Source organism: Carcharhinus amblyrhynchos, unplaced genomic scaffold, assembly GCF_965287045.1.
Source record: "Carcharhinus amblyrhynchos unplaced genomic scaffold, sCarAmb.v2.hapA scaffold_41, whole genome shotgun sequence".
Lineage (NCBI taxonomy): Eukaryota > Metazoa > Chordata > Chondrichthyes > Carcharhiniformes > Carcharhinidae > Carcharhinus > Carcharhinus amblyrhynchos.
Window position 1 is genome coordinate 4,567,915 of NW_027649782.1, and position 18,347 is coordinate 4,586,261.

The following is an 18,347-nucleotide window of genomic DNA, read 5'->3' on the forward strand; positions in this document are numbered from 1 at the left end:
GAGTTTTTTTCTCCTCTAGCCTCAGTGGGAAAAGCCTGCTTGCATTCACTCTATCTATACCCATCAAAATCTTATACACCTCTATCAAATCTCCCCTCATTCTCCAGGGAATAAAGTCCTAATCTATTCAATCTCTCTCTGTAACTCAGCTTCTCAAGTCCCAGCAACATCCTCGAGAACCCTCTCTGCGATCTTTCAACCTTATTTACTTCCTTCCTGTAACTAGGTGACCAAAACTGTACACAATACTCTAAATTCGGACGCACCAATGCCTCATATAACCTTACCACAGGATACAAGCCTAACTTGTTCAAAAGACAATCCATATAGTCCAGGTATCCCTCCAGTAAACCTTCTCCAAACTGCTTCCACCAGGTTGAATATCAGCCTATAATTTCTTCTGTTTTGCCTCTGGTAGTTGGTTAGAGCAGGACAGTGCACTGGGCTCCGCCATGCTTGATGCAGAATGCTGTCCCTCAAGCTATTATCTCCAGTGACAGGCTGCTGGCCTGCCCCAGGTAAAACTAGTAAGAAGTCTTAAAGGTTAAAGTGGGCAAAGCCCCCAAAAACTCGTGGCATTTGCTATCAAATAAACCTGTTGGGCTTTAACCTGGTGTTGTGAGACTTCTTACTGCGCCCACCCCAGTCCAACGCTGGCATCTCCACACCAGGAGAAACTACCCCATGGAAATGGACGTCAGCCATTGTCACAGAGTTTAACAGCACAGAAAGAGACCCTTTGGCCCATTGTGTCTGTGCCAGCCTTCAAACACCTATCGATTTCTAATCCCATTTTCCACTGCTTATCACTTACCGGGTGGCACGGTAGCACAGTGGGTTAGCACTGCTGCTTCACAGCTCCAGGGACCTGGGTTCGATTCCCGGCTCGGGTCACTGTCTGTGTGGAGTTTGCACATTCTCCTCGTGTCTGCGTGGGTTTCCTCCAGGTGCTCCAGTTTCCTCCCACAGTCCAAAGATGTGCGGGCTTGGTTGATTGGCCAGGCTAAAAATTGCCTCTTGGAGTCCTGAGATGCGTAGGTTAGAGGTATTATGGGTTGGGTGGGATTGTGGTCAGTGTAGACTCCATGGGCCAAATGGGCCCCTTTCTGCACTGTAGGGTTTCTATGATTTCTACTTGCTCCTTAGTCTCGTGTGCTGTGGTATTTCAAGTGCTCGTCTAAATGCTTCTTAAATGTTGTGAGCTTTCCAGCCTCCACCACCTTTTCGGGCTGCAAGTTCCAGAATCCCACCACCTTCTGGGGTGAAAAAGGTTATCCTCAAATCCCCCCTAAATTTTGTTAACTTAAATCTAAGCCCCCTCGTTATTGACCCCTCTATGAAGGGAAAAAATTCCTCACTATCTACCCTATCTATATAGACCCTCATAATTTTGTACACCTCGATCAGGTTGCCCCTCAAGTGGCCTGTCCTCATACTGAACCCCTCCAGTCCAGGCAGGTTCCTGGTGAACCTCCTCTGCACCCTCCCCAGTGCAATCACATCCTCCCTATAGCATGGTGACCAGAGCTGCACACGGTACTCTAGCTGTGGCCTAACCAGTGTTTTATACAGCTCCATCCAAACCTCTCTGCTCTTATATTCTATGCCTTGGCCAATAAAGGCAAGGATCCCAAATGCCTCCATTTTCTATCTGTCCCGCTGCCTTCAGGGATCTTTGGACATGCACGCCAAGGTCCCTTTGACCTGAGCATCTTACCATTCATTACCCTTGCCTTGTTGTAATTGAAACAACCCATTTTACCCTGTTATTTCCCCATTGTTCCCTGTCTAAGTCTGTTAATAAACAAATCAAAGCTCAAAACGCTTCTTGAAAGAAAACCTGCTCTCCATATTTTTTCTAAGTAACTGAAATATCACAAACAGCCAGTTCCACCCCAGCTGCAGCTTCTATTAGTATTTGAATTATAAACACTGAGTATAGGGAGAGGTCGTGATGTGGAGATGCCGGTGTTGGACTTGGGTAAACACAGTAAGAAGTTTCACAACACCAGTTTTGACAATGGATGAATGATCACCACTCGACAATCACCAGGCAAGACTGTTCCCTTCCTACTGGCAAACGCTTTAGTGGTCATGGGTATTCAGTCTCTGATCTTCGGGTAAGCGTTCTCCAAGGCAGCCTTCAAGACACACGACAGCGCAGAGTCGCTGAGCAGAGACTGATAGCCAAGTTCCGCACACATGAGGACGGCCTCAACCGAGACCTTGGGTTCATGTCACACTACCTGTAACCCCCATGCCTTGCCTGGGCTTGCAAAATCTCACTCACTGTCCTATTTGGAGACAATATACATCTCTTTAGCCTATGCTTAATGCTCTCTCCACTTACCTTGTCTGCACTTTTAAGACTTGATTAGCTGTAAAGACTCACATTCTAATCAGTATTCTGTAAACTGAGTGTGCCTTTTATATGCCTTGTTTGTGATCAGAACTCCCCACTCACCTGACAAAGGGACAAACCCCGAAAGTTAGTGGTGTTTACTACCAAATAAACCTGTTGGACTTTAACCTGGTGTTGTGAGACTTCTTACATAGGGAGAGGAACATGGACAGAGAAAGGCAGAGTATCTTTCCATTCCCTAATGTGAGTTTTCAAAAACAAGACAGATGAATAGAATTTGAGAGCAAACAGAGTCTCGAAATGTCACACAATGACGTATTGTCGATAAAATTGCAGACACCTGGGAGAAACTGAGCTAAATAAGAGACAATGAGTCTTTCCTCACCCTAATTTTAGTCAATACCTCTTAATTATGTCCTAATCATAACCTGTGCTCTGTTGCTACTTACAGAACTGAGGAGAAAGAGAACCAAACTGGGACAATTAATGGACATATAGAATCGATCGCAAAACACCAGATTAAGCTTTCAGAGATTTCTTAGCTTTAGAATGTTACAAATGGTTGTTTCCAAAGCTGGCGAGTTCCCCACCCCAATGTTGACAGGTACTTGCTCTCGCCCTCCCCTCACAGATAAACATAGACAGATACCAACAGCATATAAAATCCCCACTGTGAAGAAGGGGGCCATTCAGCCCATCGAGTCTGCACCGACAACAATCCCACCCAGGTCCCATCCCTGTTACCCCACACATTTATCCTGCTAGTACCCCCCTGACACTAAGGGTCAATTTAGCATGGCCAATCAACCTAACCCGCACATCTTTGAACTGTGAGAGGAAACCAGAGCACCCGGGGTAAACCCACGCAGACATGAGGAGAATGCGCAGACTCTACGCAGACAGTGACCCGAGGCAGCAAGGTTAACCACTGTGCCACAGTGCCGCCCACTCCCCAATAAATAAAGCCCACTGGGCAATCCTACCATATCCGTTCCCTGACCATAGCCAAATCCTGGGATTTTCCCAAAGTTTTGCTAAACTCTTTGAGTTGGCAATGTGTATTTCAAATCTCAGAACCTAAGCTGAATGCTATTAAAATCCAGGATTGTCTCTGGTGCTATGATGTTGTAGGGGGCGTCCTCCGAATGCAGCCGAACACTCACTCCTGTTCACTATGGCTAAATCAAATGTTTCCCCTCGTGGGGCAATCTAGGACAAAGAGGGCACAGGTATAGGCTGAGAGGCGGTAGATTTAAAACTGGGATGAGGAGGTGCTACTTCTTACAGAGGGTGGCGAATTTGTGGAACTCGCTACCCCATCGCATGGGGGAGCCTGAATCATTAAATGATTTCAAGAAGGAGGTAGATATATTTCTAATTTTTAAAAAAATGGGTTAAAGGGATATGGAGAACACGTGGGGAGTTGGATTTGAGACCAGGGAGAGATCAGCTATGATCTGATGGAGTGGCGGGGCAGGCTCGAAGGACTGAATTTGTCCCCTTCTGCTCCTAATTCCTATCCTAAACCCCAGGGTTTAAGATTTATACAGAGGGATCCCTCTGAACTCCCACTGCTAATTCAGTATTATATTGCAGGAAACCCCAGGGAAAATTTGCCCCAGAAAACCCCTTTCTGTCGTTCTTCCCAGTTTCAAAGATGCCATGGGAATTTTCATAGACTCATAGAACCCTACAGTGCAGAAAGAGGCCCTTCAGCCCATCGAGTCTGCACCGAACACAATCCCACCCAGGCCCTACCCCCATATCCCTACATATCATACCCACTAATCCCTCTAACCTACACATCCCTAGACACTAAGCGGCAATTTCTTAGCATGGCCAATCAACCTAACCCGCACATCTTTGGACTGTGGGAGGAAACCGGAGCACCCGGAGGAAACCCACGCAGACACGAGGAGAATGTGCAAACTCCACACAGACAGTGACCCGAGCCGGGAATCGAACCCAGGACCCCGGAGCCGTGAAGCAGCAGTGCTAATCACTGTGCTACCGCATCGCCCCAATTGTGGTGGCATCCCCAGTGAAATTTGACCCCTTGGGGCTGTTTTCTGCGGCATTTCCAGAAATGGGGGAGTCCAGAATTAGGCGTCATACTTTGAGAATAACGGGTAAACCTTTTAGAACTGAGGCGAGGAGAAATTTCTTCACCCAGAGGGTGGTGAATGTGTGGAGTTCACTCCCAGAGAAAGTAGTTGAGGCCGAAAAGTTGTGTGATTTCAAGAGGAGGTGAGATATAGCTCTTGGGGCGAAAGGGATCAAGGGATATGGGGGGAAAGGGGGATCAGGATATTGAATTTGATGATCAGTCATGATCAAAATGAATGGCGCAGGAGGCTTGAAGGGCCAAATGGCCTACTCCTGCTCCTAATTTCTATGTTTCCAACCATGCATTCACTGCCTGAGGGGACAGAGCAGATATACTCAAAGTGAATAAGATATTTTATTGGGAAGCTTTCAAATGTTGTGACGCAGGAGATTATGCAATGACATACTGTCGTCCTTGAAGCTCCCCTATCATGATAATAAAAGTTCCAGTTTGGATAAAAGTTGGAAAACCACATCGTAAAAAAGTATACGGTGAAAGTGGAGTTTTAAAGCTTGACGAGATGTCTTTTGATAAGGAAGATGGTCCAACCTAAATAAAAAACCCCTCTGCTGTCACATCATTACAGGCACTTGGCACTTGTGCCATCCAGGGAGTGGCGCCATGGGTTGGCGCTCCTGTCTCTGAACCAGGAGATCCGGGTTCGAGTCCCATCCTCGGGCTTGATGACCCAGAAAGGTACGTTTATAACACGGCCAACAGATGGAATATCAAACTGTAGGTCCTTCCAACACATCAATGGTGAGAGATGAGAGGGGGAGAGATTCCTGGTCAGCTATGTGGAGGAGAGAAATTTGGAGCCTCAGCCATAGCTCCAGGCTACAACACGCATGTAAAAGTACACATTGCCACAACATCTGTAACATATTAGTCCATATAATCAGGAATAATATAATCAGGTGACATGTTCTGTTTATCGTAGATCGATGAAATGATTACATGATGTGCTTCAACTTCAAAAGGCAAGATTTATAGATATATGGGAAAAGAGAAAGGGGATTAATTGAGGCCTCTTTCAAAGGGCTATCAAAGATGTGATGGGCTGAATGGCCTTTTGCTCTGTACGATTCTGTGATTGTAATTGAAAAGAGCCTGACAAAGAAGAGGGGTGAGACTGGGAAGAAATGGGGCGGCACAGTGGTTAGCACTGCTGTCTCATAGCTCCAGGGACATGGGTTCGATTCCTGGCATGGGTCACTGTGTGAAGTCTGCATGTTCTCCCCATGTCTGCGTGGGTTTCCTCCGGGTGCTTTACTTTCCTCCCACAGTCCGAAAGACGTGTTGGTTCGTTGCATTGGCCATGCTAAATTGCCACTTAGTGTCAGTGGGGGGTAAGGCAGGATAAACATGCATGGGGATAGGGCCCGGGTGGGATTGATGTCGGTGCAGGCTCAATGGACCGAATGGCCTCCTTCTGTACTGTAAGGATCCTGTGAAGCGACCATCATCAATCAGCTCTTTCTCAGAAAGCAGTTCCCCGCCTTGTGCACCGAACACTGCTCTTTGATCCATCACAAAGAGTCTTTACTGGAAACATTTCCAACCTCAAACCAAAGCTGAGTGATTTTGGGGGAGGTGTGATATTATTAACTCAACAGTTCGATATTCCTCCTTTGTGTGGCCATCTTAGGTAAGAGAACCTGGTTCACATTTACTCTTGACACCTTTGTGTTGTTAATTCTCATTCGCCATTCCCAACGCAGAAACCTACGATAAAAATATCAAACTCAGAGCAAATCACAGTGCGGTGTCTCCTTCCAATGTTCTCCAAGTCAGTGAGTTGGGTTTCCAGGCCGCGCTCACCCCTAGGCCAAACAATCCCACCCGAGGTCAACGGACCTTTGCATGGCCCATGTCCCTCCTGCTACGATTCCCGTGGGAAAATTCCACCCCGTGTCTTTCTGAATGGGGGTGGTCATGATTTTTATCTTGACAGAGTGTGGCTTTATCCATTGCAGATGTCCTTGGTTAATGGATAAATCAGAGTTGGCTGGTGGGAGAGGGGCTGGGGGAGGGACGGTGGTGGGCACCACCCAGAAATTTCTTTCTGGGCCTCAAAATAAGATTCCAGCTTCACCTGGCACCACAGATAGAATTACTACGTTGATCTATAAAGAGCTCCATTTCCTACGGCTGAGTTTACGATCACCATGATACCCCCTGTTGTATGGTTTTGCATCCTGTTGCCAACTGCCAATTTTCCAATAAGGAAGGGGATTTGGGGCTATTTATCCTTGGGCAGAATTCTCCCGTTTTCAAGCTAAGTGCCCACACTGGCGGGATTGCTTCCCACTGGTGCCTGTCTAGGAGAACACCCAACTATAATAATGGTGATGAACGCATCCCAGGGTAACCAGCTGGCCAGCCCCGCGGTTCGGAGATCGGGGAGTTGTTTGTAAAGGGTACCCCGATCTCCCTGCTCAGAGACAGGCCCCCTACCCCACAAAAAATTAACTGATGCCCCCCTCACTAACTAGGGGTACAGCACCGACACCTCACCATCATGGGACATCTTCCTCCCACACACAAAGTCAAGGTAATCACTCCCCCCGACACACCACTCAGCCATGACGATGACTCAGCCCGACCCCAACCCTCTCAGAACACCCACTCAGTCCCCCTTCCCCCTCAGACACCTGTCACTCAGCCCCCTTTCCCCTCAGATACCCCCCCACTCAGCCCCCCCTTCTCCCTCAGACCCTCTACTCAAGCCCTTATTTAGGCCACACCCATTTGGATAGGTCATTCTCTGGCGGAAATCCCCCCCCCCCCCTGCAGAATGGGGCATTGGCCAATTCATGTGACCCACCCCGCCATCCCCAACGGGTTCCCACCCAGAGCAGGCAACAGCCCTATTATTATTCAAGCTTGCTTATTGTAATCCACGAGAGTCTGATTCACAACCCCCCCACTCCCCTCACCCCATCTACCCACCCCCCCCCAACCCAACCCACCCCCAGTTTTGCACCTGGCCTTCCAGTGGGAATGACACCAGCGCACTGCCCCCTGGCACCTTGGCACTGTAGACCCTGATCTGGCACTTTGGGCACCAAGAGGGAGTCAAGAAGGTAGGCCCAGTGGCCATTTGCCCCTCTACCCCTGCCAAGGTGCAGAGAAAGGGTCCCGTAAGGGTCCTGGGGGTTGGGCGGGCTTGCACTAGTGACAAGAGATTGACCTCATCACTCTCCACTGGGCTGGACTGCCCCTCCTAGTCCTGGTAGATCTGAAGACCACCCCTGGCAGGTCTGCGATTAATATCCACAACACAGCCTGTCAGCTGTGAAAATTCTGAATTGACCAGGTTACTTTAATCTCCATGCTCCCCAGTCTCGGGGTAGGATTTTAAATCACAGCAGCACTCCATCCTGCAGCAGGGATTTCCCTTTCTCCCTGTCAGAAGCTGCGGGTGTGAGCAGACCCCTTTGAATTCATTTGACAGCAGAGATACCAATTTCACCTGGTGTGTGGGGGTTCTGTTCTGTGCAGCTGTGCCCTCAGTTCCAGTGTATTCACACAGCTCGGATTTGAAGTCTCTGAGTTTTCCGAACAAGCTGAAACCTTTGAAACCCTCTCCAATCCATTGGAACGCTTTGATTTGTGTCAAAATGAACGCGGGGCTTCGAAATAGAACTCCTTGGACAGTTTAATGGACCTCAACTCATGATGTGAAGATCCATTGTTGTCAATCAGGCTTAGAGCCTTTGTAAATACTGCAGTTTGGAACTTGGAGGTGTTTAAGATGATTGCAAGTGTGAAAAGAAGTGTAAATAATCACAGCTGAATGGGACGGAATCAGTGGTGTTTTGAATGGGGAGGAGGCCTAAGTGGGGGGGGGGCGCGGGTTTGAGGGGGGTAGGGGTCCTGAGTGGGGTTCAGAGGGAGAGGGGCCTGTGGCGGGTTTGAGGGGGGAGTGGGTCTGAATGAGAGGTCTGAAGGAAGGAGGGGGCCTGGATGAGGTGTCTAAGAGGAAAGGGGGTCTAAATGGGGGGAGTCTGAAGAGAGAAGGAAGATGAGATGAGGTCAGGTCGCCCTCATACACGTGTGGGGGGGGGGTGAGGGCAGGTGACCCATGATTTGAGTGATGGTGGAGGGGAGGATGCCCCTATTTTATGAGGACTGGTGGTTCTCCCCGAACCCTTGGGGTCCAGCATGCCATGTCCCTGCTTGTGATTAGCAACACGGAAGCAAGCCTGGTGTCATTCCCACTGGAAAGCCGGGTGTATGACTTGGGGAGGGGGGGGTGAGGGGGGTGGGGGCTTGTGAATGGGCCGTCAGACTCTCTAATTGGATTACAAGCTTGAATAATAATCGGGCTGTTGCCTGCTGTGGGTGGGAACCTGGCGGGGACGGTGGGGTGGGTCACATGAATCCTAAGTTTGGCCAATGCCCCATTCTGGGGAGGAAATGGGATCTCCGCCGTAGAATAACCGATCCAAATGAAGTTACCAATCAAGCACCATCTCATCTCAGACTATCGCTGGTTTCGATGTAACTGAGGCCAATTTGCAACCAAAGCAACATTTGGACCTGATTCAGGAGCAGATTGCTGACTCGATATAAGACCATAAGATAGAGGAGCAGAATGAGGCCATTCAGCCCATCAAGACTTCTCATGGTTGATAGTTTCTCAATCCTATTTTCCTGCTTTTTCCCCATAACTTCTGATCCCCTTACCAACCAAGAACATACCTGTCTCTGCCTTTTAGAGGGCTGTGCTCTCAGACCCTAGCCTTCCCTATGAATGGAAACATCTTCCCCATGTCCACTCTATCCAGGCCGTCCAATATTCGAGAAGTTTCAATGAGATGCCCACTCATTCTTCTAAACACCATTGAGGACAGACCCAGAGTCTGCAGACGTTCCTCATACGTCAAGCCTTTCATTCCCAGGATCATTCTCGTGAACCTCCTCTCCAAGGGCAGCACATCCTTCCTTAGATATGGGGCCCAAAATTGCTGGCAATATTCTAAATAGGGTCTGACAGGGTATAATATAAACTTAACAACATATCGGATTCTCTACTCTGTTAGACAACAGGCTTTGGCCTCAAATGTGCGTCTGGTGGCAGACAGGCTTGTTCAAACCTTTCTCTCTCTTACTGCTGAGCTCTCTGTGACATCTGCCAGATCTGATAGTTTCTATAGTCTATCAGCCCTGAGCACAGAAAGCCTGAAGGTCAGTGCTCTAGATCAGTCTAACTACATTGCCGGTATTGCATAACAGTGAACAAAAGAACATAAGAAATAGGAGCAGGAGTAGGCCATCTGGCCCTTCGAGCCTGCCCCGCCATTCAATAAGATCATGGCTGATCTGATAGTGGATCAGTTCCACTTTCCCGCTTTCTCCCCATTACCCTTAATCCCCCTGTCTATCAAAAGCCTATCTACCCGTGACTTAAATATATTCAGCGAGGTAGCCTCCACCACTTCAATGGGCAGAGAATTCCAGAGATTCACCACCTTTTGAGTGAAGAAGTTCCTCCTCAACTCTGATCTAAACTGCCCCCCACTTATCTTGAGGCTGTGCCCTCTAATCCTGCTGTCCTTTCTAAGCGGGAAGAATCTCTCTACCTCTACCCTATCCATTCCCCTCATTATCTTATACGTCTCTATAAGATTCCCCCCTCATCCTTCTAAACTCCTATACTTTGACCAATACCTCGAATCTTCCATAGGATAGAGGAGAACTTCACGTTGTCCAATATATGAGCCGTTTGCTGTACACAGCGAACTGGTATTGTAGATGAGGCTAAGCTCATGCCAGACTAGTAAACAATGAAAAGAGTAATGGACATCACCATTCAATGTGTGATCTTAATATTCATGTTTGCATATTGTGTCCATGGGAATATATACTTTTACGTATTTGTTGGTTAAAATGAAAGGGGAAAAGTACTTTTTTTTAACATTATGGATTCTAAAGTTTATTTATTAGCCACAAGTAGGCTTACATTCACACTGCAATGAAGCTACTGGGAAAATCCGCCAGTCGCCACACTCTGGTACACTGAGGGAGACTTTAGCATGGCTAATGCACCTGACCAGCGTGTCTTTCGGACTGTGGCGGGGAAACCGGAGCACCTGGAGGAAACCCGCGCAGATGCAGGGAGAACGTGCAAACTCCGCACAGACAGTGACCCCCAGCCGGGAATTGAATCCAGGTCACTGGCGCCGTGAAGCAGTCGTGCTAATGACTATGCCACCGTGCCACGCTTGCTATTACGCCTTTGGTCACTGGAGGTTGGATACAGGTTTGTTAAGCAACTTAACGCGGGTGAAGTATATTTGCCTGTGTTACAGGTGAGGTATGGTATAGTGCCCGTGACAAAAATATCGCCACTACAACCACACCGAGTGACCAGCCAATAATATACCTTGGACAATCCACTCCGACACCACTGTGAATGAATTCTGAGACAAAGGAATAGTGTTGCGGGGGGGGGGAGTGTTTCATGTGTGGGTGAGTTTTTTCCCCTGTTACGTTGGCATCATTGGACTTTGCTAAATATCAGACAATATAATCTTCATCAAAGCCTTTCACCGGTTTACAAAGAAACTACCCTGATACAAGGCAACTCTAAAAGCTTATCTCCTGTTATTGCACTTTTATGAGTTTATGGGTTAATGAGATGGTTGGGCCGGCTGTTTGAATATTAACTTCAGATGAAGATTGGTTTATAATGTATATCAGGAATCTTATCTTCTCATTTGAAGCAATTGTATAGTTTCACATCTGAATGTTTTTATTCGGGGTCGACAAAACAGGACAATAAATCATCATTCCATAAATCATCTTGTGATTCGTGCCATTTCTTTCTCCAGGTTGAAAAGATGTGTCTGATGAACACAGAACATAGAACACTACAGCACAAACAGTTGTAGTTGTAACACAAGTTGTGCCAGTCATATCCCTACCTACCAGGCCATAGAACTATCTGTAACTCCCAATCCCGTTAAATCCCATCTACTCATCCAGAAGTCTTTTAAAAGACCCCAGCGAGTTCGCCTCCACCACCACCGAAGGCAGCCGATTCCACTCACTCACCACCCTCTGAGTGAAAAACTTACCCCTGACATCTCCTCTGTACCTGCTCCCCAGCACCTTAAACCTGTGTCCTCTCGTAGCGACCATTTCAGCCCTGGGAAATAGCCTCCGAGAATCCACCCTGTCTATTCCTCTCAACATTTTATAAACCTCTATCAGGTCACCTCTCAACCTTCGTCTCTCCAGGGAGAAGAGTCCCAGCTCCCTCAACCTATCCTCATAAGGCATGCCTCCCAATCCAGGCAACATCCTTGTAAATCTCCTCTGCACCCTCTCAATAGCTTCCACATCCTTCCTGTAGTGAGGCGACCAGAACTGCGCACAGTACTCCAAGTGGGGTCTGACAAGGGTCTTATAAAGTTGCAGCATTACCTCCCGACTCCTAAACTCAATCCCTCGATTAATGAAGGCCAGTACACCATATGCCTTCTTGACCACATCCTCCACCTGCGAGGCCGATTTAAGAGTCCTATGGACCCAGACCCCAAGGTCCTTCTGATAAGAACATAAGAACATAAGAAATAGGAGCAGGAGTAGGCCATCTAGCCCTTCGAGCCTGCCCCGCCATTCAATAAGATCATGGCTGATCTGTCGTGGCTCAGTTCCACATTCCCGCCCTCTCCCCATAACCCTTAATCCCCTCTCTTATCAAAAACCCATCAACCTGCGTCTTAAGAATATTTAACGAGGTAGCCTCCACCACTTCAACAGGCAGAGAATTCCAGAGATTCACCGCCCTTTGAGTGAAGAAGTTCCTCCTCAACTCCGTTCTAAACCGCCCCCCCTTTATCTTGAGTCTGTGCCCCCTAGTCCTATTATCCTTTCTGAGCGGGAAGAGTCTCTCCACCTCTATCCTATCCATCCCATTCATCATCTTATACGTCTCAATGAGATCTCCCCTCATTCTTCTAAACTCTAACGAGTACAAGCCCAGTTTATTCAGCCTCTCCTCATAGCTCAACCCCCTCAATTCCGGTATCAGCCTAGTAAACCTCCTCTGCACTCCCTCCAAGGCCAAAATATCCTTGCGTAAGTGCGGCGCCCAAAACTGCACACAGTACTCCAGCTGCGGCCTCACCAGGGCCCTATACAGCCGCAGCAAGACCTCCCTACTTTTATATTCTATCCCCCTCGCTATGAAGGCCAGCATCCCATTCGCCTTCCTGACCACCTGCTGCACCTGAAAGCTGGGTTTTTGCGACTCATGCACAAGGACCCCGAGGTCCCTCTGCACCGTCGCCTGCTGCAGTTTTTCGCCATGTAAGTAATAATCCTCTGATCCTCTACACAGCTAAGTTTCAGTGAATTTCTTTGTGGCAGCACTCTCAGATCTGAGTTGGACATTCATCCCTTCAAGTGCTATCCCAGATACTTAAGCTCACAATCGTGGCTGACATTCCTGTGTATTAAAGTCCCTGACGACCATATGCCCTTTGAGGGGGAGAGCTGACTGGCGCTGATTTAACTCGAGGGTCACCACAAGGGATAAGGTTGGGAAGGTGGGATTTTCATGAATAACCTCAGCCGGGGCAGAAATTGAATCCACACCGTTGACATCATTCTGCATCTCCCACAGTCCAAAAGACGTGCCGGTTAGGGTGCTAAATTCTCCTCAGTGTACCCGAACAGGAGTGTGGCGACTAGGGGATTTTCACAATAACTTCATTGCAATGTTAAGCCTACTTATGACTAATAAATAAACTTTACTTTAGCAGCCCAATTAACTGAGCTAAACCGCCTGAGTACTACAGGGGGAGAGGAAATGTCAGAGTGAACAATAGTGAACACTATTTGAAGAGTTCTCCTGGGCTTCTGATCAACATTGATCTCCCACGCAGTGTCACAATAGCCCACTGGCCCCTGAAAATGGGTGCAGGGATTGCCAATGTTCTACCTGTAACATAATTCATCTCCTCAGTAAAGATGCGTTTTGCATTAATTTAGCAATGAAATCGAAAGATTGTGATCAGAATATGTGATTGATTGTATGACAATAGTGAGAGTTTCTGTAATGCCCATATAACAATGGTGCAGTCCTTCTCAAATGCTGAATATACCCGCTCCTGGGGCAATAGACTATTTTTCAGGTGCATAATGGGCTACTCTCCCCTTCCTCAGTCATTCACTTACTCTGTGTGCTCAGGTGACTGATAAACTTCTGGAGTAAAGAGCAGGTAAAAAAGACAGATCAACGGCCAACTTGCCCGACATCGAGAAACCAGCGGGACATGTCTTTCATGTGCCTGATTCCTGACTCGAGAAGCAATTGATCTATTCAGAACCCGGTCACAGAAGGACACTCTCAGATAGACAGCAGAAATGCTTTATGGAACGTTGCTTGAAGAGGTCAAACATGCTCACCCACTCATGGTATTCCCCCTGGCTTGTGACTAACCCAAAATGGAGAAGATTAATTTACCGAGCGCTTCGAGGGACTTTGTCAGGAAGGTGCAAAGGTGAAGTTGAGGTGTTGGAGGTAATGCACAAACCTCCAAACAAGCCACCTACTCAACCCATCCAGTACCCGCTGCCCCACCTGTGTCAGCATCTGTAGATCACGCACTGGACTTATTAACCATGGAAGCAAGTCAGCCCCGATCCCAAGGGACGGCCAAGGAAGAAGGATTAACTTTGTTTACAATTCAGACTGGACGTCTCTGCAGGAGTTCCTCAGGGTGGTGTCCTGGGCCCCATCACCTTCACAATAACTTTCCTTCCAACATGAGGTCAGAAGAGGGGATGTTCGCTGACGATTGCACAATGTTCAGCACCGTTCGCAACTCCTCAGATACTGAAACAGTCCATGTTTAAATGCAGCAAGACTTGGACAATATCCAGGCTTGGGCTGACAAGTGGCAAATAACGTTTGCGTTATACACAAGTGCCAGGCAATCTGCAGCAAGAGGGAATCTAACCATCTCCCCTTGACATTCAACTGCATCACCATGCATCCCCCACTATCAACAACTTGGGGGTTACCATTGACCAGAAACTGAATTGGACAAGTCATACAAATACTGTGGGGGCAACAGCAGATCAGAGGCTGGGAATCCTGCAGCGGGTCCCTCACGTTCTGTCCCCCCAAAGCCTGTCCACCATCTACAAGGCACAAGTCAGGGGTGTGATGGAATTCTCTCCACTTGCCCGGATGGGTGCAGCTCCAACAACACTTAAGAAGTTTGACACCAACCCTGCTTGATTGCCACCCCTTCCACACGGACAGCCACTCCCTCCACCACCGATTTACAGTGGCAGCCGTGAATACCAACTGCAAGATACAAGGTTCCTTAGACCTTCCAAACCCACGATGGTCACCGCCTAGAAGAACAAGGGCATTAGACACACATATATACACCACCACCTGGAAGATTCCCTCCACGCCACTCACCATCCTGTCTTGGAAATATATCACCGTTCCTGCACTGTCACTGGGTCAAAATCCCGGAGCACCCTTTCTAACAGCACTGTGGGTGTACCTACACCTCAGGGACCGAGGCACTTTCTCGAGGGTCGTTAGGGATGGGCAGTAAATGCTGGCCTAGTCACATTCCAAAGATGAACTTTAAAAAGAGACTGCCCCCATAATAAACAGCACAGATGGCAAGTTGTGTGTTGATCCTTGTTGCACCTCCTTATGTACAAATAACTATATACAACATTGTTGCCATGGGAGCTCTGCTCAGGAAAATATTTATTGCGAGGTCTTATTAAATCTCTCAGTCTGTCCACACATCAGATTGTTTAACCAAAGTTGTATCAGGTGTCGGGACATTGCGAGCTCATGTAATGGGAACAAAGTGACTCCATCAGCGCAACCTCTCGATGATGTGGGCAGTAGGTTTTCACATGGGATTTCAGTCATGTACTCCAGCCAGGAGTGACAGGAATGCTGACGCTCACAGACACTCCGCCAGGAGTGTGAGAGGTGGGCATCTGTGCAATGGGCTAACAGCTAAGGATTGTTATGCCCATTGAACGGGTTGCTGCAGCCCCCAGTGCATCAGACTGTTCCCAGTCTCTGAGCGGTGCGTGGGGCCAAGGTTTCAGTATTATTCCTGGAAGAAACATAGTCTTCTGCTCGTCATCTCTCAAACACTCCAAATGGCTGAAAAATACCTAAACTAGAAATTAGATTGGATAAAATGGCAAATGGAGTTTAATTTAGACAAATGCGAGGTGATGCATTTTGGTACAAGGAACCAGGGCTGGACGTATTCAGTTAATGGTAGGGCACTGGGGAGAGTTACAGAACAAAGAGATCTAGGGGTACATAGAATCATGGAAAACCCACAGCGCAGAAAGAGGCCATTCAGCCCATCGAGTCTGCACTGACCACAATCCTACCCAGGCCCTACTCCCACATCCCTACACATTTTACCCGCTAATCTACGCACCTCAGGACACTAAGGGGCAATTTTCACACAGCCAATCGCTCTAACCCGCACATCTTTGGACTGTGAGAGGTAACCGGAGCACCCGGAGGAAACCCACGCAGACACGAGGAGAATGTGCAAACTCCACACAGACAGTGACCCCAGCCAGGAATCGAACCCAGGTCCCTGGAGCTGTGAAGCAGCAGTGCTAACCACTGTGCTACCATGCCACCCACGTTCATAGCTCCTTGAAAGTGGAGTCACGGGTGGACAGAGTGGTGAAGAAGGCATTCGGCATGCTTGGTTTCATCGGTCAGAACATTGAATACAGGAGTTGGGACGTCTTGTTGAAGTTGTACAAGACATTGGTAAGGCCACACTTGGAATACTGTGTGCAATTCTGGTCACCTGATTATAGAAAGGATATTATTAAACTAGAAAGAATGAAGAAAAGATTTACTAGGATGCTACTGGGACTTGATGGATTGAGTTATAAGGAGAGCCTGGATAGATTGGAACTTTTTTCTCTGGAGCTTAGGAAGCTGAAGGGTATTCTAATAAAGCTCTGTAAAATAATGAGGGGCATAGATCAGCTAAATAGTCAATATCTTTTCCCAAAAGTAGGAGTCTAAAACTAGAGGGCAGAGGGGAGAGATATAAAAGTGTCCAGAGGGGCAATTTTTTCACACAGAGAATGATAAGCTGCCAGAGATAGTAGTAGAGCCAGGTACAATTTTGTCTTTCAAACAGCATTTAGTTTGTTACATGGGTAACATGGGTATAGAGGGATATGGGCCAAATGCAGGCAATTGGAATTAGCTTAGGGGTTTTTGAAAAAAGTGTGGCATGGACAAGTTGGGCCATAGGGCCCGTTTCCATGCTGTAAACCTCTATGACTCTATAATTTACAAACAAAAATATTGGATAAACCCAGCAGATTTGGCAGCCTCCATGGAGAGAGAAACAGAGTTAACATTTCAAGACCAAATGACTCAACAGGGGGCAAGGCCGAAAGCCGACAGCTTGCAGCAGGGTGCAGTTGCACATGCGCAGATCTCTTTCTGTTTTGTGCAATAGCACGGAACAGAGATACTTGTCAGTCACCTTCCCGCAGCTACTGTAGGCCTCTGCAGCTGATCACCTCCCACTCCTATTGCTGCCCTCTGTGCCTGATGCCCTGACACATGGACCTATCACCACCAACCCCCACACAGGCCATCCGATGCCCCCCCCCCCGACTCTATGGGCTGGCTGATTGCCCACCACCCCCGCGCAGAATGACTGATCACTGGTTGCAGAGTGCGTAGCCTCCCCACCCTCAAGATTAGACACTGTCTACCTGCCTGCCTCTGCCTTAGGCCCCACCTCTTTAGGGCCCACCCCTCCCTGGAGACTCCACCTCTCAGGTCTTGCCCCTTTGGCACTGTCCAGTGTCTGGCATGCTGTGCCAGTGTGCCATGCTGGCAGTGCCAGGATATAGAATCCCTACAGTGCAGAAGGAGGCCATTTGGCCCATTGAGCCTGCATTGACCGCAATCCCGCCCAGGCCCTATCCCCATGACCCCACACATTCACCCTAGATTGTGTCAGGGGACTAAGTGGCAATTTTTATGCTGGCCAATCCATCTAAACTGCACGTCTCTCAGACTATGGGAGTACCTGGTGGGCAGTGCCAAGTTGCCAAGCTGGAACTGCCAGGGTGCCAGGCTGGCACTGCCCAAGGGGCACACCCTTTGCCCTCTACCTCCCTGGGGGGGCCTCAATGGCCCCTGTCCCGACTGGCCCAGCAGCAAGGCCATCACAATGTGCCCATGTTGATGGGACCATATGTGACCCTCGCCAGTGAGGACCTTCACCAGCAAGGCTGCTAAGGAAAGGGAGTCTGGAAGGTTGCGTCCTGAACTCACTAATAATATTTGCATTTTATTTTAAATGGAATTTAAAATCAAAACCTTTCCCGTTGCGAGGTTGATCTTGCCGAGTATCCGGTGTTGGTGCCGTCGAGAGAGATGAGGAATTGAGCGCAAACCCAATTTTGTGACTCTCTAGTTTTCTGATCGGCTCATCCCTCCTATTGACTAGTGAGATGGTAAGATCACCCCCCCCCCGCCCCCCCAATATCCTTGCTTCTTCCCCCAGGTTCACCAGAATGGGATGGATACTTAAATTATGAAGAGAGGTTGGGTAGGCTTGGAGCAGAGAAGCCTGAGGGGCCACCTGATCGAGGTGTACAAGATTATGAGGGACACGGACAGAGTGGGGAAGGAGCAGCTGCTCCCCTTTAGTTGAAGGTCAGTCACTAAGGTTCAACCTGGGGAGGTTCAGGTGGAAAATGAGGTCAATCATTTTTACCCCGAGGTTGGTGAGGGTCAGGAATGTGCTGCCTGGGAGGGTGGTGGAGGTGGGTTGCCTCACATCCTTTAAAAAGTACCTGGGTGAGCAC